Here is a 13,335-nt window from a genome sequence, read left to right as displayed (position 1 = left end):
GCGTTTCAGAGCGAGAGCAGCCTGTTTTTGCACTAAGCTGCATTTCACTGAAAAAAGGTCTTTCAAACAGGTTTACTAGCCTGAACTGGTTGAATTTGGATCTTATTCATGGCAAAGGAGTTTTTACCTGGAATTTCATTCATTAAAGGTGAAAAGTGGCTTATGTCAAAAATGAGCGTTTCAGAGCGATTGGAGGCTGTTTTAGCGCTGAAAAGTGGCTTATGTGAAAAATGAGCGTTTCAGAGCGAGAGCAGCCTGTTTTTGCACTAAGCTGCATTTCACTGAAAAAAGGTCTTTCAAACAGGTTTACTAGCCTGAACTTGTTGAATTTGGATCTTCTTCATGGCAAAGGAGTTTTTACCTGGAATTTAATTCATTAAGGCTGAAAAGTGGGTTATGTCAAAAATGAGCGTTTCAGAGCGATAGGAGGCTGTTTTAGCACTGTACAGTCGCCTAAGGCTGAAAAGTGGCTTATGTGAAAAATGAGCGTTTCAGAGCGAGAGGAGGCTGTTTTTGCACTGTACAGTCGCCTATAAGGCTGAAAAGTGGCTTATGTGAAAAATGAGCGTTTCAGAGCGAGAGCAGCCTGTTTTGGCACTAAGCTGCATTTCACTGAAAAAAGGTCTTTCAAACAGGTTTACTAGCCTGAACTTGTTGAATTTGGATCTTCTTCATGGCAAAGGAGTTTTTACCTGGAATTTAATTCATTAAGGCTGAAAAGTGGGTTATGTCAAAAATGAGCGTTTCAGAGCGATAGGAGGCTGTTTTAGCACTGTACAGTCTCCTAAGGCTGAAAAGTGGCTTATGTGAAAAATGAGCGTTTCAGAGCGAGAGCAGCCTGTTTTTGCACTAAGCTGCATTTCACTGAAAAAAGGTCTTTCAAACAGGTTTACTAGCCTGAACTGGTTGAATTTGGATCTTCTTCATGGCAAAGGAGTTTTTACCTGGAATTTCATTCTTTAAGGCTGAAAAGTGGCTTATGTCAAAAATGAGCGTTTCAGAGCGATTGGAGGCTGTTTTAGCGCTGAAAAGTGGCTTGTGTGAAAAATGAGCGTTTCAGAGCGAGAGCAGCCTGATTTTGCACTAAGCTGCATTTCACTGAAAAAAGGTCTTTCAAACAGGTTTACTAGCCTGAACTTGTTGAATTTGGATCTTCTTCATGGCAAAGGAGTTTTTACCTGGAATTTAATTCATTAAGGCTGAAAAGTGGGTTATGTCAAAAATGAGCGTTTCAGAGCGATAGGAGGCTGTTTTAGCACTGTACAGTCGCCTAAGGCTGAAAAGTGGCTTATGTGAAAAATGAGCGTTTCAGAGCGAGAGGAGGCTGTTTTTGCACTGTACAGTCGCCTATAAGGCTGAAAAGTGGCTTATGTGAAAAATGAGCGTTTCAGAGCGAGAGCAGCCTGTTTTGGCACTAAGCTGCATTTCACTGAAAAAAGGTCTTTCAAACAGGTTTACTAGCCTGAACTTGTTGAATTTGGATCTTCTTCATGGCAAAGGAGTTTTTACCTGGAATTTAATTCATTAAGGCTGAAAAGTGGGTTATGTCAAAAATGAGCGTTTCAGAGCGATAGGAGGCTGTTTTAGCACTGTACAGTCGCCTAAGGCTGAAAAGTGGCTTATGTGAAAAATGAGCGTTTCAGAGCGAGAGGAGGCTGTTTTTGCACTGTACAGTCGCCTATAAGGCTGAAAAGTGGCTTATGTGAAAAATGAGCGTTTCAGAGCGAGAGCAGCCTGTTTTGGCACTAAGCTGCATTTCACTGAAAAAAGGTCTTTCAAACAGGTTTACTAGCCTGAACTGGTTGAATTTGGATCTTCTTCATGGCAAAGGAGTTTTTACCTGGAATTTCATTCATTAAAGGTGAAAAGTGGCTTATGTCAAAAATGAGCGTTTCAGAGCGATTGGAGGCTGATTTAGCGCTGAAAAGTGGCTTGTGTGAAAAATGAGCGTTTCAGAGCGAGAGCAGCCTGATTTTGCACTAAGCTGCATTTCACTGAAAAAAGGTCTTTCAAACAGGTATACTAGCCTGAACTTGTTGAATTTGGATCTTCTTCATGGCAAAGGAGTTTTTTCCTGAAATTTCATTCATTAAAGGTGAAAAGTGGCTTATGTCAAAAATGAGCGTTTCAGAGCGATTGGAGGCTGTTTTAGCGCTGAAAAGTGGCTTATGTGAAAAATGAGCGTTTCAGAGCGAGAGCAGCCTGTTTTTGCACTAAGCTGCATTTCACTGAAAAAAGGTCTTTCAAACAGGTTTACTAGCCTGAACTGGTTGAATTTGGATCTTCTTCATGGCAAATGAGTTTTTACCTGGAATTTAATTCATTAAGGCTGAAAAGTGGGTTATGTCAAAAATGAGCGTTTCAGAGCGATAGAAGGCTGTTTTAGCACTGTACAGTCGCCTAAGGCTGAAAAGTGGCTTATGTGAAAAATGAGCGTTTCAGAGCGAGAGGAGGCTATTTTTGCACTGTACAGTCGCCTATAAGGCTGAAAAGTGGCTTATGTGAAAAATGAGCGTTTCAGAGCGAGAGCAGCCTGTTTTTGCACTAAGCTGCATTTCACTGAAAAAAGGTCTTTCAAACAGGTTTACTAGCCTGAACTTGTTGAATTTGGATCTTCTTCATGGCAAAGGAGTTTTTACCTGGAATTTAATTCATTAAGGCTGAAAAGTGGGTTATGTCAAAAATGAGCGTTTCAGAGCGATAGGAGGCTGTTTTAGCACTGTACAGTCTCCTAAGGCTGAAAAGTGGCTTATGTGAAAAATGAGCGTTTCAGAGCGAGAGCAGCCTGTTTTTGCACTAAGCTGCATTTCACTGAAAAAAGGTCTTTCAAACAGGTTTACTAGCCTGAACTGGTTGAATTTGGATCTTCTTCATGGCAAAGGAGTTTTTACCTGGAATTTCATTCTTTAAGGCTGAAAAGTGGCTTATGTCAAAAATGAGCGTTTCAGAGCGATTGGAGGCTGTTTTAGCGCTGAAAAGTGGCTTGTGTGAAAAATGAGCGTTTCAGAGCGAGAGCAGCCTGATTTTGCACTAAGCTGCATTTCACTGAAAAAAGGTCTTTCAAACAGGTTTACTAGCCTGAACTGGTTGAATTTGGATCTTATTCATGGCAAAGGAGTTTTTACCTGGAATTTCATTCATTAAAGGTGAAAAGTGGCTTATGTCAAAAATGAGCGTTTCAGAGCGATTGGAGGCTGTTTTAGCGCTGAAAAGTGGCTTATGTGAAAAATGAGCGTTTCAGAGCGAGAGCAGCCTGTTTTTGCACTAAGCTGCATTTCACTGAAAAAAGGTCTTTCAAACAGGTTTACTAGCCTGAACTTGTTGAATTTGGATCTTCTTCATGGCAAAGGAGTTTTTACCTGGAATTTAATTCATTAAGGCTGAAAAGTGGGTTATGTCAAAAATGAGCGTTTCAGAGCGATAGGAGGCTGTTTTAGCACTGTACAGTCGCCTAAGGCTGAAAAGTGGCTTATGTGAAAAATGAGCGTTTCAGAGCGAGAGGAGGCTGTTTTTGCACTGTACAGTCGCCTATAAGGCTGAAAAGTGGCTTATGTGAAAAATGAGCGTTTCAGAGCGAGAGCAGCCTGTTTTGGCACTAAGCTGCATTTCACTGAAAAAAGGTCTTTCAAACAGGTTTACTAGCCTGAACTTGTTGAATTTGGATCTTCTTCATGGCAAAGGAGTTTTTACCTGGAATTTAATTCATTAAGGCTGAAAAGTGGGTTATGTCAAAAATGAGCGTTTCAGAGCGATAGGAGGCTGTTTTAGCACTGTACAGTCTCCTAAGGCTGAAAAGTGGCTTATGTGAAAAATGAGCGTTTCAGAGCGAGAGCAGCCTGTTTTTGCACTAAGCTGCATTTCACTGAAAAAAGGTCTTTCAAACAGGTTTACTAGCCTGAACTGGTTGAATTTGGATCTTCTTCATGGCAAAGGAGTTTTTACCTGGAATTTCATTCTTTAAGGCTGAAAAGTGGCTTATGTCAAAAATGAGCGTTTCAGAGCGATTGGAGGCTGTTTTAGCGCTGAAAAGTGGCTTGTGTGAAAAATGAGCGTTTCAGAGCGAGAGCAGCCTGATTTTGCACTAAGCTGCATTTCACTGAAAAAAGGTCTTTCAAACAGGTTTACTAGCCTGAACTTGTTGAATTTGGATCTTCTTCATGGCAAAGGAGTTTTTACCTGGAATTTAATTCATTAAGGCTGAAAAGTGGGTTATGTCAAAAATGAGCGTTTCAGAGCGATAGGAGGCTGTTTTAGCACTGTACAGTCGCCTAAGGCTGAAAAGTGGCTTATGTGAAAAATGAGCGTTTCAGAGCGAGAGGAGGCTGTTTTTGCACTGTACAGTCGCCTATAAGGCTGAAAAGTGGCTTATGTGAAAAATGAGCGTTTCAGAGCGAGAGCAGCCTGTTTTGGCACTAAGCTGCATTTCACTGAAAAAAGGTCTTTCAAACTGGTTTACTAGCCTGAACTTGTTGAATTTGGATCTTCTTCATGGCAAAGGAGTTTTTACCTGGAATTTAATTCATTAAGGCTGAAAAGTGGGTTATGTCAAAAATGAGCGTTTCAGAGCGATAGGAGGCTGTTTTAGCACTGTACAGTCGCCTAAGGCTGAAAAGTGGCTTATGTGAAAAATGAGCGTTTCAGAGCGAGAGGAGGCTGTTTTTGCACTGTACAGTCGCCTATAAGGCTGAAAAGTGGCTTATGTGAAAAATGAGCGTTTCAGAGCGAGAGCAGCCTGTTTTGGCACTAAGCTGCATTTCACTGAAAAAAGGTCTTTCAAACAGGTTTACTAGCCTGAACTGGTTGAATTTGGATCTTCTTCATGGCAAAGGAGTTTTTACCTGGAATTTCATTCATTAAAGGTGAAAAGTGGCTTATGTCAAAAATGAGCGTTTCAGAGCGATTGGAGGCTGATTTAGCGCTGAAAAGTGGCTTGTGTGAAAAATGAGCGTTTCAGAGCGAGAGCAGCCTGATTTTGCACTAAGCTGCATTTCACTGAAAAAAGGTCTTTCAAACAGGTTTACTAGCCTGAACTGGTTGAATTTGGATCTTATTAATGGCAAAGGAGTTTTTACCTGGAATTTCATTCATTAAAGGTGAAAAGTGGCTTATGTCAAAAATGAGCGTTTCAGAGCGATTGGAGGCTGTTTTAGCGCTGAAAAGTGGCTTATGTGAAAAATGAGCGTTTCAGAGCGAGAGCAGCCTGTTTTTGCACTAAGCTGCATTTCACTGAAAAAAAGTCTTTCAAACAGGTTTACTAGCCTGAACTTGTTGAATTTGGATCTTCTTCATGGCAAAGGAGTTTTTACCTGGAATTTAATTCATTAAGGCTGAAAAGTGGGTTATGTCAAAAATGAGCGTTTCAGAGCGATAGGAGGCTGTTTTAGCACTGTACAGTCGCCTAAGGCTGAAAAGTGGCTTATGTGAAAAATGAGCGTTTCAGAGCGAGAGGAGGCTGTTTTTGCACTGTACAGTCGCCTATAAGGCTGAAAAGTGGCTTATGTGAAAAATGAGCGTTTCAGAGCGAGAGCAGCCTGTTTTGGCACTAAGCTGCATTTCACTGAAAAAAGGTCTTTCAACCAGGTTTACTAGCCTGAACTGGATGAATTTGGATCTTCTTCATGGCAAAGGAGTTTTTACCTGGAATTTCATTCATTAAAGGTGAAAAGTGGCTTATGTCAAAAATGAGCGTTTCAGAGCGATTGGAGGCTGTTTTAGCGCTGAAAAGTGGCTTATGTGAAAAATGAGCGTTTCAGAGCGAGAGCAGCCTGTTTTTGCACTAAGCTGCATTTCACTGAAAAAAGGTCTTTCAAACAGGTTTACTAGCCTGAACTTGTTGAATTTGGATCTTCTTCATGGCAAAGGAGTTTTTACCTGGAATTTAATTCATTAAGGCTGAAAAGTGGGTTATGTCAAAAATGAGCGTTTCAGAGCGATAGGAGGCTGTTTTAGCACTGTACAGTCTCCTAAGGCTGAAAAGTGGCTTATGTGAAAAATGAGCGTTTCAGAGCGAGAGCAGCCTGTTTTTGCACTAAGCTGCATTTCACTGAAAAAAGGTCTTTCAAACAGGTTTACTAGCCTGAACTGGTTGAATTTGGATCTTCTTCATGGCAAAGGAGTTTTTACCTGGAATTTCATTCTTTAAGGCTGAAAAGTGGCTTATGTCAAAAATGAGCGTTTCAGAGCGATTGGAGGCTGTTTTAGCGCTGAAAAGTGGCTTGTGTGAAAAATGAGCGTTTCAGAGCGAGAGCAGCCTGATTTTGCACTAAGCTGCATTTCACTGAAAAAAGGTCTTTCAAACAGGTTTACTGGCCTGAACTGGTTGAATTTGGATCTTATTCATGGCAAAGGAGTTTTTACCTGGAATTTCATTCATTAAAGGTGAAAAGTGGCTTATGTCAAAAATGAGCGTTTCAGAGCGATTGGAGGCTGTTTTAGCGCTGAAAAGTGGCTTATGTGAAAAATGAGCGTTTCAGAGCGAGAGCAGCCTGTTTTTGCACTAAGCTGCATTTCACTGAAAAAAGGTCTTTCAAACAGGTTTACTAGCCTGAACTTGTTGAATTTGGATCTTCTTCATGGCAAAGGAGTTTTTACCTGGAATTTAATTCATTAAGGCTGAAAAGTGGGTTATGTCAAAAATGAGCGTTTCAGAGCGATAGGAGGCTGTTTTAGCACTGTACAGTCGCCTAAGGCTGAAAAGTGGCTTATGTGAAAAATGAGCGTTTCAGAGCGAGAGGAGGCTGTTTTTGCACTGTACAGTCGCCTATAAGGCTGAACAGTGGCTTATGTGAAAAATGAGCGTTTCAGAGCGAGAGCAGCCTGTTTTGGCACTAAGCTGCATTTCACTGAAAAAAGGTCTTTCAAACAGGTTTACTAGCCTGAACTGGATGAATTTGGATCTTCTTCATGGCAAAGGAGTTTTTACCTGGAATTTCATTCATTAAAGGTGAAAAGTGGCTTATGTCAAAAATGAGCGTTTCAGAGCGATTGGAGGCTGTTTTAGCACTGTACAGTCGCCTAAGGCTGAAAAGTGGCTTATGTCAAAAATGAGCGTTTCAGAGCGAGAGCAGCCTGTTTTGGCACTAAGCTGCATTTCACTGAAAAAAGGTCTTTCAACCAGGTTTACTAGCCTGAACTGGATGAATTTGGATCTTCTTCATGGCAAAGGAGTTTTTTCCTGGAATTTCATTCATTAAAGGTGAAAAGTGGCTTATGTCAAAAATGAGCGTTTCAGAGCGATTGGAGGCTGTTTTAGCGCTGAAAAGTGGCTTATGTGAAAAATGAGCGTTTCAGAGCGAGAGCAGCCTGTTTTTGCACTAAGCTGCATTTCACTGAAAAAAGGTCTTTCAAACAGGTTTACTAGCCTGAACTGGTTGAATTTGGATCTTCTTCATGGCAAATGAGTTTTTACCTGGAATTTAATTCATTAAGGCTGAAAAGTGGGTTATGTCAAAAATGAGCGTTTCAGAGCGATAGAAGGCTGTTTTAGCACTGTACAGTCGCCTAAGGCTGAAAAGTGGCTTATGTGAAAAATGAGCGTTTCAGAGCGAGAGGAGGCTGTTTTTGCACTGTACAGTCGCCTATAAGGCTGAAAAGTGGCTTATGTGAAAAATGAGCGTTTCAGAGCGAGAGCAGCCTGTTTTTGCACTAAGCTGCATTTCACTGAAAAAAGGTCTTTCAAACAGGTTTACTAGCCTGAACTGGTTGAATTTGGATCTTCTTCATGGCAAAGGAGTTTTTACCTGGAATTTAATTCATTAAGGCTGAAAAGTGGGTTATGTCAAAAATGAGCGTTTCAGAGCGATAGGAGGCTGTTTTAGCACTGTACAGTCTCCTAAGGCTGAAAAGTGGCTTATGTGAAAAATGAGCGTTTCAGAGCGAGAGCAGCCTGTTTTTGCACTAAGCTGCATTTCACTGAAAAAAGGTCTTTCAAACAGGTTTACTAGCCTGAACTGGTTGAATTTGGATCTTCTTCATGGCAAAGGAGTTTTTACCTGGAATTTCATTCATTAAAGGTGAAAAGTGGCTTATGTCAAAAATGAGCGTTTCAGAGCGATTGGAGGCTGTTTTAGCGCTGAAAAGTGGCTTATGTGAAAAATGAGCATTTCAGAGCGAGAGCAGCCTGTTTTTGCACTAAGCTGCATTTCACTGAAAAAAGGTCTTTCAAACAGGTTTACTAGCCTGAACTGGTTGAATTTGGATCTTCTTCATGGCAAAGGAGTTTTTACCTGGAATTTAATTCATTAAGGCTGAAAAGTGGGTTATGTCAAAAATGAGCGTTTCAGAGCGATAGGAGGCTGTTTTAGCACTGTACAGTCTCCTAAGGCTGAAAAGTGGCTTATGTGAAAAATGAGCGTTTCAGAGCGAGAGCAGCCTGTTTTTGCACTAAGCTGCATTTCACTGAAAAAAGGTCTTTCAAACAGGTTTACTAGCCTGAACTGGTTGAATTTGGATCTTCTTCATGGCAAAGGAGTTTTTACCTGGAATTTCATTCATTAAAGGTGAAAAGTGGCTTATGTCAAAAATGAGCGTTTCAGAGCGATTGGAGGCTGTTTTAGCGCTGAAAAGTGGCTTATGTGAAAAATGAGCATTTCAGAGCGAGAGCAGCCTGTTTTTGCACTAAGCTGCATTTCACTGAAAAAAGGTCTTTCAAACAGGTTTACTAGCCTGAACTGGTTGAATTTGGATCTTCTTCATGGCAAAGGAGTTTTTACCTGGAATTTCATTCATTAAAGGTGAAAAGTGGCTTATGTCAAAAATGAGCGTTTCAGAGCGAGAGCAGCCTGTTTTTGCACTAAGCTGCATTTCACTGAAAAAAGGTCTTTCAAACAGGTTTACTAGCCTGAACTTGTTGAATTTGGATCTTCTTCATGGCAAATGAGTTTTTACCTGGAATTTCATTCATTAAGGCTGAAAAGTGGGTTATGTCAAAAATGAGCGTTTCAGAGCGATAGGAGGCTGTTTTAGCACTGTACAGTCTCCTAAGGCTGAAAAGTGGCTTATGTGAAAAATGAGCGTTTCAGAGCGAGAGCAGCCTGTTTTTGCACTGTACAGTCGCCTATAAGGCTGAACAGTGGCTTATGTGAAAAATGAGCGTTTCAGAGCGAGAGCAGCCTGTTTTGGCACTAAGCTGCATTTCACTGAAAAAAGGTCTTTCAAACAGGTTTACTAGCCTGAACTGGATGAATTTGGATCTTCTTCATGGCAAAGGAGTTTTTACCTGGAATTTCATTCATTAAAGGTGAAAAGTGGCTTATGTCAAAAATGAGCGTTTCAGAGCGATTGGAGGCTGTTTTAGCACTGTACAGTCGCCTAAGGCTGAAAAGTGGCTTATGTCAAAAATGAGCGTTTCAGAGCGAGAGCAGCCTGTTTTGGCACTAAGCTGCATTTCACTGAAAAAAGGTCTTTCAACCAGGTTTACTAGCCTGAACTGGATGAATTTGGATCTTCTTCATGGCAAAGGAGTTTTTTCCTGGAATTTCATTCATTAAAGGTGAAAAGTGGCTTATGTCAAAAATGAGCGTTTCAGAGCGATTGGAGGCTGTTTTAGCGCTGAAAAGTGGCTTATGTGAAAAATGAGCGTTTCAGAGCGAGAGCAGCCTGTTTTTGCACTAAGCTGCATTTCACTGAAAAAAGGTCTTTCAAACAGGTTTACTAGCCTGAACTGGTTGAATTTGGATCTTCTTCATGGCAAATGAGTTTTTACCTGGAATTTAATTCATTAAGGCTGAAAAGTGGGTTATGTCAAAAATGAGCGTTTCAGAGCGATAGAAGGCTGTTTTAGCACTGTACAGTCGCCTAAGGCTGAAAAGTGGCTTATGTGAAAAATGAGCGTTTCAGAGCGAGAGGAGGCTGTTTTTGCACTGTACAGTCGCCTATAAGGCTGAAAAGTGGCTTATGTGAAAAATGAGCGTTTCAGAGCGAGAGCAGCCTGTTTTTGCACTAAGCTGCATTTCACTGAAAAAAGGTCTTTCAAACAGGTTTACTAGCCTGAACTTGTTGAATTTGGATCTTCTTCATGGCAAAGGAGTTTTTACCTGGAATTTAATTCATTAAGGCTGAAAAGTGGGTTATGTCAAAAATGAGCGTTTCAGAGCGATAGGAGGCTGTTTTAGCACTGTACAGTCTCCTAAGGCTGAAAAGTGGCTTATGTGAAAAATGAGCGTTTCAGAGCGAGAGCAGCCTGTTTTTGCACTAAGCTGCATTTCACTGAAAAAAGGTCTTTCAAACAGGTTTACTAGCCTGAACTGGTTGAATTTGGATCTTCTTCATGGCAAAGGAGTTTTTACCTGGAATTTCATTCATTAAAGGTGAAAAGTGGCTTATGTCAAAAATGAGCGTTTCAGAGCGATTGGAGGCTGTTTTAGCGCTGAAAAGTGGCTTATGTGAAAAATGAGCGTTTCAGAGCGAGAGCAGCCTGTTTTTGCACTAAGCTGCATTTCACTGAAAAAAGGTCTTTCAAACAGGTTTACTAGCCTGAACTGGTTGAATTTGGATCTTCTTCATGGCAAATGAGTTTTTACCTGGAATTTAATTCATTAAGGCTGAAAAGTGGGTTATGTCAAAAATGAGCGTTTCAGAGCGATAGAAGGCTGTTTTAGCACTGTACAGTCGCCTAAGGCTGAAAAGTGGCTTATGTGAAAAATGAGCGTTTCAGAGCGAGAGGAGGCTGTTTTTGCACTGTACAGTCGCCTATAAGGCTGAAAAGTGGCTTATGTGAAAAATGAGCGTTTCAGAGCGAGAGCAGCCTGTTTTTGCACTAAGCTGCATTTCACTGAAAAAAGGTCTTTCAAACAGGTTTACTAGCCTGAACTTGTTGAATTTGGATCTTCTTCATGGCAAAGGAGTTTTTACCTGGAATTTAATTCATTAAGGCTGAAAAGTGGGTTATGTCAAAAATGAGCGTTTCAGAGCGATAGGAGGCTGTTTTAGCACTGTACAGTCTCCTAGGGCTGAAAAGTGGCTTATGTGAAAAATGAGCGTTTCAGAGCGAGAGCAGCCTGTTTTTGCACTAAGCTGCATTTCACTGAAAAAAGGTCTTTCAAACAGGTTTACTAGCCTGAACTGGTTGAATTTGGATCTTCTTCATGGCAAAGGAGTTTTTACCTGGAATTTCATTCTTTAAGGCTGAAAAGTGGCTTATGTCAAAAATGAGCGTTTCAGAGCGATTGGAGGCTGTTTTAGCGCTGAAAAGTGGCTTGTGTGAAAAATGAGCGTTTCAGAGCGAGAGCAGCCTGATTTTGCACTAAGCTGCATTTCACTGAAAAAAGGTCTTTCAACCAGGTTTACTAGCCTGAACTGGATGAATTTGGATCTTCTTCATGGCAAAGGAGTTTTTTCCTGGAATTTCATTCATTAAAGGTGAAAAGTGGCTTATGTCAAAAATGAGCGTTTCAGAGCGATTGGAGGCTGTTTTAGCGCTGAAAAGTGGCTTATGTGAAAAATGAGCGTTTCAGAGCGAGAGCAGCCTGTTTTTGCACTAAGCTGCATTTCACTGAAAAAAGGTCTTTCAAACAGGTTTACTAGCCTGAACTTGTTGAATTTGGATCTTCTTCATGGCAAAGGAGTTTTTACCTGGAATTTAATTCATTAAGGCTGAAAAGTGGGTTATGTCAAAAATGAGCGTTTCAGAGCGATAGGAGGCTGTTTTAGCACTGTACAGTCTCCTAGGGCTGAAAAGTGGCTTATGTGAAAAATGAGCGTTTCAGAGCGAGAGCAGCCTGTTTTTGCACTAAGCTGCATTTCACTGAAAAAAGGTCTTTCAAACAGGTTTACTAGCCTGAACTGGTTGAATTTGGATCTTCTTCATGGCAAAGGAGTTTTTACCTGGAATTTCATTCTTTAAGGCTGAAAAGTGGCTTATGTCAAAAATGAGCGTTTCAGAGCGATTGGAGGCTGTTTTAGCGCTGAAAAGTGGCTTGTGTGAAAAATGAGCGTTTCAGAGCGAGAGCAGCCTGATTTTGCACTAAGCTGCATTTCACTGAAAAAAGGTCTTTCAAACAGGTTTACTAGCCTGAACTGGTTGAATTTGGATCTTATTCATGGCAAAGGAGTTTTTACCTGGACTTTAATTCATTAAGGCTGAAAAGTGAGTTATGTCAAAAATGAGCGTTTCAGAGCGATAGGAGGCTGTTTTAGCACTGTACAGTCGCCTAAGGCTGAAAAGTGGTTTATGTGAAAAATGAGCGTTTCAGAGCGAGAGGAGGCTGTTTTTGCACTGTACAGTCGCCTATAAGGCTGAACAGTGGCTTATGTGAAAAATGAGCGTTTCAGAGCGAGAGCAGCCTGTTTTGGCACTAAGCTGCATTTCACTGAAAAAAGGTCTTTCAAACAGGTTTACTAGCCTGAACTGGATGAATTTGGATCTTCTTCATGGCAAAGGAGTTTTTACCTGGAATTTCATTCATTAAAGGTGAAAAGTGGCTTATGTCAAAAATGAGCGTTTCAGAGCGATTGGAGGCTGTTTTAGCGCTGAAAAGTGGCTTATGTGAAAAATGAGCGTTTCAGAGCGAGAGGAGGCTGTTTTTGCACTGTACAGTCGCCTATAAGGCTGAAAAGTGGCTTATGTGAAAAATGAGCGTTTCAGAGCGAGAGCAGCCTGTTTTGGCACTAAGCTGCATTTCACTGAAAAAAGGTCTTTCAACCAGGTTTACTAGCCTGAACTGGATGAATTTGGATCTTCTTCATGGCAAAGGAGTTTTTACCTGGAATTTCATTCATTAAAGGTGAAAAGTGGCTTATGTCAAAAATGAGCTTTTCAGAGCGATTGGAGGCTGTTTTAGCGCTGAAAAGTGGCTTATGTGAAAAATGAGCGTTTCAGAGCGAGAGCAGCCTGTTTTTGCACTAAGCTGCATTTCACTGAAAAAAGGTCTTTCAAACAGGTTTACTAGCCTGAACTGGTTGAATTTGGATCTTCTTCATGGCAAAGGAGTTTTTACCTGGAATTTCATTCATTAAAGGTGAAAAGTGGCTTATGTCAAAAATGCGCGTTTCAGAGCGATTGGAGGCTGTTTTAGCGCTGAAAAGTGGCTTATGTGAAAAATGAGCGTTTCAGAGCGAGAGCAGCCTGTTTTTGCACTAAGCTGCATTTCACTGAAAAAAGGTCTTTCAAACAGGTTTACTAGCCTGAACTGGTTGAATTTGGATCTTCTTCATGGCAAAGGAGTTTTTACCTGGAATTTCATTCATTAAAGGTGAAAAGTGGCTTATGTCAAAAATGAGCGTTTCAGAGCGATTGGAGGCTGTTTTAGCGCTGAAAAGTGGCTTATGTGAAAAATGAGCGTTTCAGAGCGAGAGCAGCCTGTTTTTGCACTAAGCTGCATTTCACTGAAAAAAGGT

Source organism: Pagrus pagrus (assembly GCF_965226575.1).
Source record: "Pagrus pagrus genome assembly, contig: HAP1_SCAFFOLD_77, whole genome shotgun sequence".
Taxonomy (NCBI): Eukaryota; Metazoa; Chordata; class Actinopteri; order Spariformes; family Sparidae; genus Pagrus; species Pagrus pagrus.
The sequence above is the reverse complement of the archived record's forward strand: the minus strand, read 5'-3'. Positions refer to the sequence as shown.